Source organism: Tauraco erythrolophus, chromosome 3 (assembly GCF_009769465.1).
Source record: "Tauraco erythrolophus isolate bTauEry1 chromosome 3, bTauEry1.pri, whole genome shotgun sequence".
NCBI classification, from domain to species: domain Eukaryota; kingdom Metazoa; phylum Chordata; class Aves; order Musophagiformes; family Musophagidae; genus Tauraco; species Tauraco erythrolophus.
Window position 1 is genome coordinate 6,400,519 of NC_141467.1, and position 13,883 is coordinate 6,414,401.

The following is a 13,883-nucleotide window of genomic DNA, read 5'->3' on the forward strand; positions in this document are numbered from 1 at the left end:
ATTTTTGGTCTGCTTTTTTCTCTGCACATCTGACACACTTAAATTAGACTTTTAAATTGCATCAGAATCTTGTACATTACAGACAATCCTCTTACCTTAATTAAAAATAGATTAACTGAAAGCTATTTTGAAATAATTTTTAATAAATGTGTGGATTTAAGGTTTCCATCAAAGATACAGACCACACAAAAATGACAGAAATACAACATCACTTTCAGTAGGAACACAAGTATAATGGTTCAATGTTCCCAAGATGAACAGGTACCAATTATAGTTAAGCTCTCATCAATTACCAAAAAGTTCTGCTAGGTCAGAACTGCTGAGAAGAATAAATCTTTCTCTGAGAATACCTCTTTTCTCTCCATATTATTGCTAATAAGATTAATATTGCTTATGTAAATTAGCATTTCCTGCTTGCTGAGTTGCATCTTGATGAAAATTCAATTACTTAGTCCATCACCTCACTCCAGCTCCCTGCTCCCTCTGCCTTTGGAGCTGATAAACTTACTCTTTAGCTCTCCTCCTCCTATCTCTGTTAACTGCCTTGGGAACACGGCCAGGATGGGGAGAAGAACAGCTGAAGCAGCTTTGCAGGTAGCCTGGTGGCAACTTCTGTCTCTCTAAGTTTACTTGGAAGAACTCCCACAAAGGTTTCACAGACCCAAGCCGTACTCGTGTCCCATCACACAAGGTGAAGAAGGCACATCAGATAAGGGGGTAATATGCAGAAGACTTCAGCCAGTCACCAACATCCCTGTTCCCTCGCTTTTGCCATCGTTTTCCACTTATAATCCTCCTACCCTTCTTCTGCACCTGCACTATCCCCCAGTGCAGCACACCAACATCACCTGGCCTCCTCCTTCTCCAGCCATTTAGCCTCCGCCTCCAGATGTTTTCCCAAGGATGATCAGTCCCTGCTCATCATCAGCAGTTTCCTCCCAGCCACAGGCGACTGAAACCCAAGAGCTGGACTTCCAGAGGCCTGTCCCAGGGTAAGCACCTGAGCACCACCATGGAGCGTCTGAGCAGGTAGGACCTGGGGCAAATGATCCCAAGGAGAAAGAGTCACTGGCAGCAACTGCTTGTGCTTACTGCAACTTCTCCACACTGATCAGGAGGTCACAGCAGCTTGTTCTGGGTGACAACATACACCTGGGGGGAAAAAAACACCAAAGCCCATCAAGCTACAGGTGACGTTTGTGACAGTTACTGATCTAAACTAACCACCTAATCAAGAGAAAATTGCCAATACACAGCAATCCACCTGCGTTGTTTATCAGCAAGAGAGGTGATTCTTGAATGTCAGCAGTCACTGCTGATTATGGTTCCCAGTGAACCCCACAGCCCCTATACATGTACGCCATCTCCCAAGCTCCTCGATGCTCCTGGCCTCACTTCTGGAAGCACAACTAATCTCAAAATCTTTGCAGAGGAATAACGCCAAACCCAGTCCACCACCTCCCCAGGTGATCGCCTCCCGCTGGCCAAGAGTCACCAGCCTGTTCCCGGTGAACGCTTTGGCCCGCAGGATTGAAACAGCACAAACAAAGTATTTATCCATGTGTTGTGCTTGGCCAAAGAGAGTCCTTGGTGGGCAGTGTGTGGCCAGGGAGGCTGTGCATTGCATGGGCCTGATGTAGATGTTTCGTAGGACCAAGGGAGCCTAGGATTGGAAAGGACCTCAGAGGTCACGGAGTTTTGTCCTTGTTCTGACAGATAATAGCGTCGTATGATCCTGTTTGGAAACTGTCTTAGCTGTATTTTAAAACAAGTGAGAGTTTTTTTGCCTACGCTACTCAAAGTTAGTTCCTTGCCTAGGATTATGAACTTTTTCATCAGCAGCCTATATTTATTTATAGCTCGTTCATACCAGGACATTCCTGTGCCAGCATTGTCCTGTAGACGAAATACTCTTTTCCTCTCTGACAGTATTTAGAGGTAGCAGTGGCATCCTTTCTCAGCTTTTGTTCTGCTAGACTAAACAAGCCAACAGCTCCCATTCATTCACGAATACCATCCCACAAATCTTCTGCCAAAACCAGACTGGCAAATAAAAATAATCAATCATCCTCTCATCCAGTCACATACTGAGTAGCAAATGCGTTTTAACGCTTGTACATCTCAGTCATCTTATCCCCGGCGTTAAATGCATCCCTAAAACGGGATTAGCATCTTATCTAAGAGTCTGACTCTTTTGCAGATGTTTCCCTTTCCATTCGTGTGGCAGACAACTACTTCCCTTCTGTCGCCCTGATGTGAAAAGGTGATATTATGTGTGCATTCAGTTCGTTTGTTTTTTTTTTTTTAATGTGATATGCTTACTGACAACCAAAGCACTCTACAGCAAGTGACTGCCCTGCTTGATGAGTCCAGAAGTAGGTGCTCTGCAAACCAAAGTCTCAAGTCTCATCCATACATCTCTGTGCCACACTCTTTTCTCTTCCATATTACTCAAGTACTACAGGACTATTTGCAGGTAGGGAAAAAAGACCCTCAGAAGCAGCTTTGTTGCTCTATTTCTCTTGGCTTTCCATTCTTCACTTGTATTTTCCTCCGTTTCAAGGACTTCACCAGAGCCAGGCTTGTTTTCTTCAGAACTTCCTGTTTGTAATACGTATTTTGCAACAGCGGCTGAAGTTGTGGCAGCAGAGGATGCTAATGTCTGGAAGCACCGAGGGAAAACAAGAAGCTACCTGAGACCTTCAGGGAAGAAATACCAGACGCACCATCCAGCCCAGCTAAGGCGGTCGTTTGAGCAGGAAAAGCTGAGCCTTCAGGTTTACTGTTTTAAGACCTGCATTGGCCATGTTCACTGCCTTCTGTCATTTAGAAATGTTTTAACTAAACCACTTTCATCTTGCGAAAACGGCGTGTACACAGTTCTTTGCGATGCTTGGTTTTAGACAGAATAAAAATAATTTTTCAGTAGTCACCATGGCCCTCATAAAAATCACTTCATTCTGTTCCATTCCTTCAAGTAGAAACCTGGCTACATAAAACTGAGTTATTGTACTGCTTTTGGCTGAGATGGAGTTAATTTTCTTCGTAATAGGTCCTACAGTGCTGTGGTTTGGATTTGTGACCAAAAAACAGTGTTGATAAGAGGGATGTTTTAGCCATCGCCGAGCAGTGCTTACACAGTGTCAAGGCCTTTTCTGCTTCCCACGCTGCCCTGCCAGCGAGCAGACGGGGGGGCACAAGAGGTTGGGAGGAGACACAGCTGGGACAGCTGGCCCCAAGTGACCAGAAGGATATGACACACTGTATGATGTCACACTCATCGATAAAAGCTGGGGGAAAGAAGGACAACAAGGGGGATGTTCAGAGTTATGGCATTTGTCTTCCCTGGTCACTGTTACTCGTGATGGAGCCCTGCCTTCCTGGAGATGGTGGAACGTCTTGCTGCTGATGGCAAGTAGTGAAGGAATTCCTTGTTTTGCTTTGCTTGTGCACAGCTTTTGCTTTACCTTTTAAACCCTCTTTATCTCATCCCATGAGTTTTCTCACTGATTTTCTCTCTCACCGCACTGGGTGGGAGCGGGCGTGTGGCCGTGGGGGCTCAAGTTGCCCACTGGGGATAAACCACGACACTTACTCAAACCAAGACACTTTTTCAAACCTTTTTCATCTTTTTTTCTTCTCGTTTGGGGAAATCTAAAACTTTAGGAGCTTTTCCCCTCCAATCACATTTGAAGACTGCACTGAGACTCTGATTCAGTGCCTGTTCGTAATAATTGGCAGGGACTCGGAGCCAGCGTACAGCAACGGAGGGAACTGTAGCACAGACATCAGACAAAACTTGGAAAATCAAAGCAGCTTTTACTGCACATTGTGTGGTGTGGCAGTATACAAAATGAAGGGAAAAAGCCAGTTTTACCATAGGCTACCCAACTCCACTGAGTCAGTATAGCACTGCCATTTGTGTTAGTCCTGACTTGGTCCCCATGGTTTACAAAAATGCTAAATATTTCATTTTCTCATTTGTATCTCAGGTGTATCGCTTAACTTGCTGCGTAAATGTAGTTTTCTCATTTACATTCCACTGTTAACTCTATCTGTAATCCACCAAAAGAAAAAAAAAAGACGAACTCATATGTACGACACCCTAAGAGACTTTTAAAGCTCAGAATAAAGCAAGTTGTATTTTGACAGCTGTCCTCTCAATCCCAAGCTATAACCCCTCAGGGGACGCAGCATTATGTAATTTTAGTGACAGCACAATTGTCATTCAGCTAGAAAGAAGGATATTGTGATCTCAATGGAAAAGAAAAGCGATACTGCCATCTGTAAGCTTATAGCCCTTTTTCTTCGGTAATTTGTACCTCTCATGAAGGGTTGGGAGTGGAAATTACTACAAGCTGTTGAATAAAATGACATCATTTTGCCACCCACAAAATGTTACGAGTCTGACAGCCTAGAAAATGGCCCAGCAGTAAGGAAAGAGCAATCTCATGGTATCCTCCTTCTTTCTGGAGGAAACGTATACTCATTGTGTTGGCCGACCACTATCTCTGTGGGACTCTGACCACCGTGGCCACAACCCTGGTTTCAATAGTCGCTTTCTCCACTGGCTGCAGGAAAGGAATATATAATTGCTGGAAATGCTACTCACTCCGTGGTCCTCTGATTCTTATAGTTCAGTCAAATGAAACAGAATTTTGCTTTCAGGCAATTTGCTCTCAATTGTAAGTCACTACGCTGCAAAATTAATAAACAGGGAAATTCAGTTATGCAATTAGAAGTTGTTAGGAAGAATAGGAGAATATAGATGGAAGATTTCATGGATCATAAAGAAAGAATTTCCTGTCTATTAATTCTGCAGCTGCTTTAATGTGTTCCTCTTAATGATGGAATACTGGAGGCTATTTTTTTCCATGGTTGAATTCTCTTCCATTACACTGCACACACCCTCTTAAGTAACCTGCAGCTGCTTTTATCTGCCAGTATGAATGCTGGTCCATTGTGATATTCGACAGTACAGAGCCCTTGGAATTTCTCAGCGTACCCTAAGTAAAACCAACCTGAAGCACCAGAAATGGGGGCTGCAGGCATGAACAGAATTTTACAATGTCCTGAGATATGCAGAAGGTGAATGAAGATTAGAAAAAAGAACTCACAAAAACACTTGTGTAGACAGAGTTACTCACTCATAGTTTCTTGGCCAACTCCACATGCTGTATAGCAAGAAAACTGGTTTTAATTATTTTTTAATCAGCACTTTCTGCCTGATCTGCCCTGTACCCTTCTGGTGGCTCATAACCAGCATACTCCAATTTCCACCCAGAGAAAAGTTGGACTCTGATATTGCCCTTTCAAAGCCAGCTGCAATTTAGAGGACCAATAAGAGCAATTTTTTTCCTTAGTTTTTCTCTTCTAACTGCAACACCACCTCTCTTTAGAAAAGAAGACCCAAAACTATGGAGGACTGTAATTCTAACTGACAGGGCTGCTATTACTTAATGTTTGTTTTGTACTTTCAGTATGTCACATAATCTAATTTGGGTGTTTTGGAGCAGTAATGAACTTCTTTTCCCTTCAACAGCTGATGTTAAATGCAGTATTTATGGTTTCATAGAAGCAGAGAGGAACGTCCAGAGATTCGAGAATAAAGCAAATAGCCAACCTTTTAAACAGGAGTTATCAGATTAGAACTTAAACACAAATGCCTGCCTTATTCACTTCACTCCCTTAAAACTTGGCTCTTCTGTCCCTACAATCTAGAATTTTGCACTTCTGGTACAAGGGCTTGTTTCTTTCTAGCTCTCACCAAGACAACAGCTTCTTTCTTTATTTTTAACTCTTCACCTTACTGCTTTGTCTTACTTCTTTATATCCACACTTCTCAAGATTTCCCTTCTTTTGCTATGGAAGCATATTAATTGAGAAATTGCTGTATTACACTGTTTATTCTATGGATTATAAAATTAATTCTCCAGATGTCATGTGATAAATAATAGAAATTTTTAAAACCATGTTAAATACTCATTGTCTTTCTTTCTGAATCAGACTAACATTCAACCCCCCTTTCCATTTCAGATACATGACAAACTCATCCAAGACACACAGAAAAATAACCTACTGGTCATGGTTTCCTTAGGTTCACAAAAAGAATAGGTCTACAGGCAGGACTTCACTACACACTGCCAGAGGAACAGCGCAGCACTGGTAGGAAGAAAGTTTGGAGAGAGTTAAGGAAAATAAGTTGTAAAATAGATAAGGTGGGAGCAGCAGAGTAAAAGAAGAAGAAAGGTAACCAGGCATGGTCTGCAGAAGAGCACAAGAGTTTGTGAGAGGAAGTGAAGAAACAGCCAAGGCGGAAAGGCATGAAGACATAGAATCATGTGCGTGGTCTGGGCATGCAGCCAAAGGGAGAAGCAGTCAAAAATCATAGAATCACAGAATCATAGAATGGTTAGAGTTGGAAGGGACCTCAAAGATCATCTAGTTCCAATCCCCCTGCCACGGGCAGAGAAACCCTCCACTACACCAGGTTGCCCAAAGCCTCATCCAACCTGGCCTTGAACACTTCCAGGGATGGGGCATCCACAGCTTCTCTGGGCAACCTGTTCCAGTGCCTCACCACCCTCTGACTGAAAAATTTCTTCCTTATATCTAATCTAAATCTACTCTCTTTCAGTTTAAATCCATTGCCCCTTGTCCTATCACTACACACCCTTGTAAAAAGTCCCTCTCCAGCTTTCCTGCAGGCCCCCTTTAAGTACTGGAAAGCTGCTATAAGGTCACCCCAGAGCCTTCTCTCCTCCAGGCTGAACAGCCCCAACTCTCTCAGCCTGTCTTCATAGGAGAGGTGTTTTCTTTGTTCACTTGACATTCAGTCAGTGTGACACTTAATTCAGATATGACTAATCTGTTCTGCATATATTTTGTTTCGATTCTAGTGCATTTAGATTCTTTGTGCATCTAGATTCTTTGTTTCGATTTGGCCTTTGAAGGTCCCTTCCAGCCCTAACGATTCTATGATTCTATGATTCTATGATTCTAGTGTAAATTTGAAATAACTCAAGCAAAGAACAGAACTGGGTCTCCTGCCTACAGAGTACCCATGCTTTAAAGTATTGCAGGGAACACAACGTGGAAGAACTGATAAATGTTCACCATTCAGGCTTATATGTTGAGGAATATTTCTGCTTAAAGACCCACGTGACAGCCTTTCTTCGCTTGGAAATATACACCTGATTCTAGGACCTGCAGAAGTTTTCAGCAAAAAAGGAATCTCAGACTTCGAATTAACCACATCAAAATGAAAGGACATAAAACAATCAATGAAAAGACCTTTTTCCTCCATGTGTGAATGAGATGGATCCGAACGAAGGCTGCCCAAAACAACTGTTTTGACCGTAATATCAGCAGGCTGGTGTAAGTACCAGAAGAACAAAAAGACATTTCATCTGTACCTCAGGGAATGCTGAAGCCATCCATCCTGCATGTTTACAGGCTCTGGATCCTGTTTGATGTGTGGCAGATCCTCCTTGAGCAGGCAGCACCTGTGACCAGGGCGCTTGTGTCATCCGCTGAGACTCGGTCCTGGCCACGGTTTGTTTCTCCGTTATCTCCAAGTAGAGGCAATAGAGGGTTGTCTAGATAAGGTTGTGTACACAGAGCTTGTTGAGAAATGGAAGTTATTCTTTAATGGAAGATCCTGCTTTTAAAGTGGATCTTTTATTGTCAGCATATGACTGACAGGCAGCTGACTCGAGCCTCCAGCACTCTTGGTGGAGAGGATCTGCCCGCACGAGCCTACCTCAGTCGTCATCGGCCAAAGTATCCGAACTGAAGCCTCTAGTGCTACCAGGTTTGGAGAGACACAGTAGACACAAAACCTTTCTGATGAGTCACTGTACAGTGACAAGTCCGTACTTCTGCTTCACTGGAAAGAAATTTATACTCAATCCACACGAGCGATGCGGGGATTAATTTTTGAATACTTGCGAGTTACTTTGGAAAAAAAGATATCATAAACAGTAAATATGTTCTACTGAGCAGTCCAGCTAGCAAATACAGAAACAACTTCTAGCATATTATTAACTTTGGCTTTATTCTTCCTTTAAGTTTGTTGTTTCCTGTTCCTTCTAACATATTCACTCAAACCACGGTGAGGTTACAGCTGTCACACGACTCTACTTGGACATCCCTACTGTGCAGGGAAAGATCAAAACAGGGATTTTAAAAGATGTAATGATGAGAAATCATGCTGAAAATAAGCTTTTTAATACCTGATATTACTATTCACACCTGTTGTCACAGTGTGGCTTGGGACCTCTGTTTGCTGACAAAGTTCAGATACTGGAAGAAGGAAGTGTAGTTCCTTGATACAACTCCATAAGTCAACACACGTCATTGGCTTTATTACAGGGCTCTTGCAAGCCTTTGCCTGCTCAAAATCTGATGGTGAAAGGAGACTTAGTGTTCCAGGTGCTCTAATGTAACAATTACTACTGTTGGACTACAACTACTACGATTGCTACTGATTGGAAGCCAAGTCATAAATCTGAGATGCATACTCAAACTTCTGCAAAGTTGGAGGACACACTGAAATCAAGGGCTTTGTGTCAAACCCATATTTAGAGGTACCGCACTGGCTCTAGCTGCTTACATCTTCAGGGTTTGTCTGAAATGAGACACTGGGAAGGAGGAGGTGGGGATTTATATGCTGCATTTCTCATATTGACATGGCTGGAGTCCCACTGAAGCAAATGGACCCAGTCTTAAAGTGTAAACTATTAATTTTACATGGTAATACTGTGCAATATTTCATGTTTTTAACTGTTCTTACAGGCACTTCTCTGATACACCAGGTACCTTAAGATACTGCTTTTCCAGTCACTGACCATCACTAAAATAGTAGTTAGAAAGGTCAGATGGCACAACAGTTTTCGAACTTTGTCAAAGAAAACGAGGAGGAAAAGGAGAAAAGAGTTAGTTCATAAAATGTACTTGGATTTTGAAAAAGGCTTTGACAGAAAACACTCTCAGTGGACAGTGGAGACGCTAGCCACTGATGGAGGAAGAAGAAAAATGTTATCTTGAATCAGAAACCAACAAAGAGATGGAAAAAAACCTCAAAGCCACAACAGTCTGCAGAAAAGACCAGTCAATGGCCAGAGGTGTCCTCCTGTGCTTCTGCCTTACACATGATTACAAACTGTAATGTAAAGCAACAAACAATACAAACTGCATGTAAATCATGAATAGCTGGGATGAGTTAAGATTGCAAAGATTCCAGACCAGACTTTTAAATTAATGGCTTGGAAAAAGACTTCCTAGGTGGCAAAATTTGCCAATGACACAAAAAGTCCTTAAACTGGTGAAGAGTAGAGAAGGTCACATGGAACTTCAGCTGAAGTTACTTCTTAATTAATTTTTTTCAGATAAGTGCATGTATTTATCTCATTTAATGGACTTCAGCATAATACTTCTTCAGGTATATTGATATCTCTCTCTCTCTCAATATTTATCTATATATAGAGGTATCTATATATAGATATATCTCAATATATCACAATTGTGTTGCATATATATATATTAATATACCACAAAAGTGTTAATATTCAAGAGAGCAAAGCACTGGCTACAAAAGTTTATTTCCATAAAGGATAAAATCAAATATTAACTAAAAAGCTTTCTCGCAATTATTTTAAATCTTCAATATACTTTCAAATGTTAATTAATGAAGGCTGCTTCAAGAAGTGGAAGAATCATTCTCTCCCTTTATGCCCTAGGGACAGTGAGGTGAAAGACAAGGGTGGTGTGTCGAGTCCCAGGCTGACCTAGTAAAAGCTTTATCAGACGCTGGACTCCGCAGTGGTGTTCCAGAAGAACACCTGCAGACAAAACAAAGTAGGGTCTATCTCCCTCACCCTTTGCAGCCTTGTTGCCTTCCACCCCACAAGGCAGCCTGGAAGGAGCACACAGCCCTGACCTACCCACAACGGGCATTTTCATGAGTGCCTTGTAAATGCAGTCTTGACATTGGGGACCTCATCTCTTCAGAGGCGAGGGAAAGGTTTGAGGTTTGTATCCCTCCTCCTTCCATGCTCACGTACTATGGAACCACGGCAACTGCTTAAGGCCAGTATCAGAAACTCAACCATGACAATGGCCTCCCCAACATCTTATCAGGGCACTGGATTACTGTTTCTTGGAACATTACGACAACGTGGACAGGCTATTCTTGTGCTGAGCCCTGCACAGTCAATGGCAATAACTAAAACCTTTTTAACGCTCTGAAACAGCATCCTTCCAAAGCTAGACCACTCACGGTTTATGAGCAGAAATCCTCTCTGAACTAAAGGCTAAAGCTCTGTGAGATGAAGTCAAATTCAAGCTGATGTTACAGCAACTTTCAGTCACCACCTTCTGAACCGTCCGTCCAAATCAAGCTGCCATGCCGCAGTGCATACGTGTCTGAAACTCCAGGAAACCTTCAGTGTCCTCTGCATCAAGAAAGAAAACTGCTTTTTCACAAGCGTATTTAATTATTAATACACTTTGGGAGGAAGGCATTGTCCCTGCACAGCTCAGAATAGCAGTATTTGTTGAAAAGTTAAGAGATCTCTAGGTCTCTGATCTGTTTTAGGGGACAGATTCTGCTACGACCTACAGAGTTGGGTTAAATTAGATCTCAACTTGTGGTTGGAGGAAGGGTTATTTGCCTTTGCCACTTTCAAATGCTATTTGAAGTAACATCAGGTGCTTTTCTTCAAGCAGTGCAGTGAGCATGTTTCATACTGTCTGCTCCTCAGTCTCAGAAATGCCTACCAGGTGCATTTTCCGAGTGTTCACATATTAAGGCACCAAGGAGGGGAGAAAAACCACGAACAGCTGCATCTGCCCATGTAGAAAGGAAGTGAGAAGGCAGCTAGAAGTGTCACCCAACTTCTAGAGTCCTTTACTCTGTAAAAAAAAGAAAGGCTACTACCTGACATAGCTACCAGATACGTGTCTTGGGTATGGTCTTAACCAGTTTGTGGCGAGAAAGGGCTTGGAGAAAGATGAGCTGACTGCTTAGAGTCCTCTTTGAGCCAATGTTGCTGCTGTATGTGAAGAAGCAACCCGAAAAGAAGCAGCTGAGGGTCCAAGTGGAGGATTCACTGATGGTATATCTGCTCAAAACTGAAATACCCAGGGTGCTGCTGATGCCAGTAGCAGTAGGAAGAGTCTCTCAAGCTCTTTGAGAAAACTCTGTCTTGCTGGCTGTGTGAATATTGCACAGTAATCTGTGAGTGCATAAAAAGTGCTATCAGCTGCCAAACGTATCCGGAGGGTATAGAGGGAGACAGGATAAATTGCAGTCCAGTATGTCTGGTGATTACAAAAGACAGTCTTGGCACCACACTTCCAAATCTTCTCTGTCCTGAAACAGCTTCTCTTGTGGGCTCCTTCCTACTGTTACTCGGGACTGACCAGTGTTTCTCAGCCTTTCCAGGTCAGAAAGGTATCAAAAGCATTTTGGAGCTCCAAGATGCTCCAACACAGAGCCACTCTGCACCTGAAGTAGCCGTATATTTGGATCTCTTTTTAGAAAAACATTTATGACAACGCTCCCTTCTGATCTCATAGAAGGCGCTTAACTTCCTCACTCCCTACACTTCTCTTCAGTATCCAATGTAGTTCAAGTTCCTTATCTATATTTTGTTACTGATAAGACAAGAAATTTACAACACTTCAAAGAACTAAATAATGTTCAGCCTTATGTTACCTTTATATCAGATGGATGGAGAACTGTGTTTCAGCTTCCTCAAATCCTTGTGAAAGAACTAGAACTGGAATGAAAAGCCAAACCGAATCTCAGGCAAAGTTAATATGACACTGCAAAAAGGAGGCTGAAAGAGATATTAGACGGGAAGGAAAGAGATGCAGTGACAACTTGGCAGTCAAATCAATTCAATAGCACATCATTAAAATAAAAGCACTTGTTTTACATCAAATGTCAAACGAGTTGCAGCACTACTAACGCTTATATGGCTTGAATGCTTAGAAACATGAAGCAAGATTATGGGCAGCAAACCCCAATACCTTAAGGTAAATGAATACTACTAGGTTTGTAAAGCCACATGGATGACATGTTGACTCTGGGGACAAACAGATGCTCAACCACCACTTACCACACTGACATATGTAGAAAGCCATGCTGATGAGAGCAGCTCCTGGCCCCATGGCTGGTTCTTACCTCTGCTCCTCCCGTTCCTCTTGTGTAGACCCGGCTGCGCGTACCCTTCCCTGGCAAAGCCCCTGGGGCACTAATCCTGCTGGCAAACACCCAGCACAGCGGAAGGGCACCACAGTGACAAGTAGTTGAGAGTGAGGGCTGCTGCCAAGCTCCCGGTCCTCACCTGGGGTTTTGGCAACCCATGGAGTGTCTCCAGCCTTGGCCCTGCAGCCACCGCCTGCCGGTGGCTTCCAAGGCGATGCTTAGCGAACAGCCCGTAGCGCTGGGCTGCCTGGTCATTTAGGTGCCCCAAATGTCCTTGCACATCATGGCAATCTCTTCAGTCAGGAACAGAGGTGCTACAGCAAAGAGATTAATTTCTTTCACAGAACACTGAATGCATTGATTTCTCCCAACACCTGTTGCATTTTGTAAAGAAAATACTCATTTTAAAGTTTGTCGATTTCTTATTTTGCTTTGTGAGCCAATGTAGCTTTTTCCTTTCCTTCTCTGGCACCACACTGGCTATTATTTATTTATAGAGCAAGCAAAAAAAAAAAAAAAGATATGGGAAAGGTGTGGTCTCTTCCTCTAATGCGAACAGTCTAACCTTAGATGTGGTGGGATAAAGTGGGAGTGAGAAGACAGGAGGTTGAGATGGGCTCATGGACAAAGATTACAGAGTAAGTACATTTTGGATGTTCAATTTCTATAATAATATTGTTGATTCACAGGAAATCATTACTTTGCCACCCTGAACTCAGATATACCTCAGAAATCAGTAACTTTCTCATCTCTTGGTTCAGCAGTTCTGAAAAAATTTTATTGCAAGCCATCTCCGTGTTGTTTTTTACCCCTCTCCTTTCTGTTGTGAAACAAAAATAATGGTAATGGCTCAGTAGAGCCTAAATTTAGAATGCAAAATACCAGGAAATTTAAAGTTTAAAAAGCAACAGTAATTTTGTGTCCTTGTGTTGAGGGTACTAGAGTCCTAAATCAGCTATGATGCTACATGGAAGCCAGCTCTGAGATCTGAAGTGAGAAGCAGCATGATCAAACAAATAAAAACAGAGTTTAAATTCAACACCTGTTTTTTGGGGGAAAGCACATGTCTCTCCAGCTCTTGTAAAGAGCGTGATGCAAGAGCTGAAGAGCAACGCATGGTACAATAAAAGCTCGAATGAGGGATTTGGCTGCAGTTATGGAAAAGACAGATGCACTGAAAAAGAAGTGGAAGGGTCTCAATACCATCTAGCTGTATAGATGGGGGAGAGGAAAGAATGACAAAAAATTATCTCTACCAAATCAGACCAGAAAGATGATTTCTGACATTGGGTCAGGTCATGAAGAAAATTTGGGTAAAGTATAGAGAGGAATGCAAACCAAATTAACAGGCTCCAATTTCTCCTTAGTCTGAAAGGAGTTTAACAGTATAAAGGCCAACTATAGTAGACAATCCACAACATGCCATTTCATGCTTCTTCCCACTCTAAAACCCCAACTTACCACATTCTTTTGTTAAATTAAACATTTCGAGTCATATTTCGTTAACCATACTGAGTTTTGTGTCACACAGAATTTTATCTTCATGGGTGTTTTAATTAGATTCAAAATGGTATTTAATAAGATGTCTACTTTGTCCAAAAAGCCATGCAAATAACAGCTGTACAGCTGTAACTGCCCACGACTTATCGTGTTTGTGAAGTCTGAATTT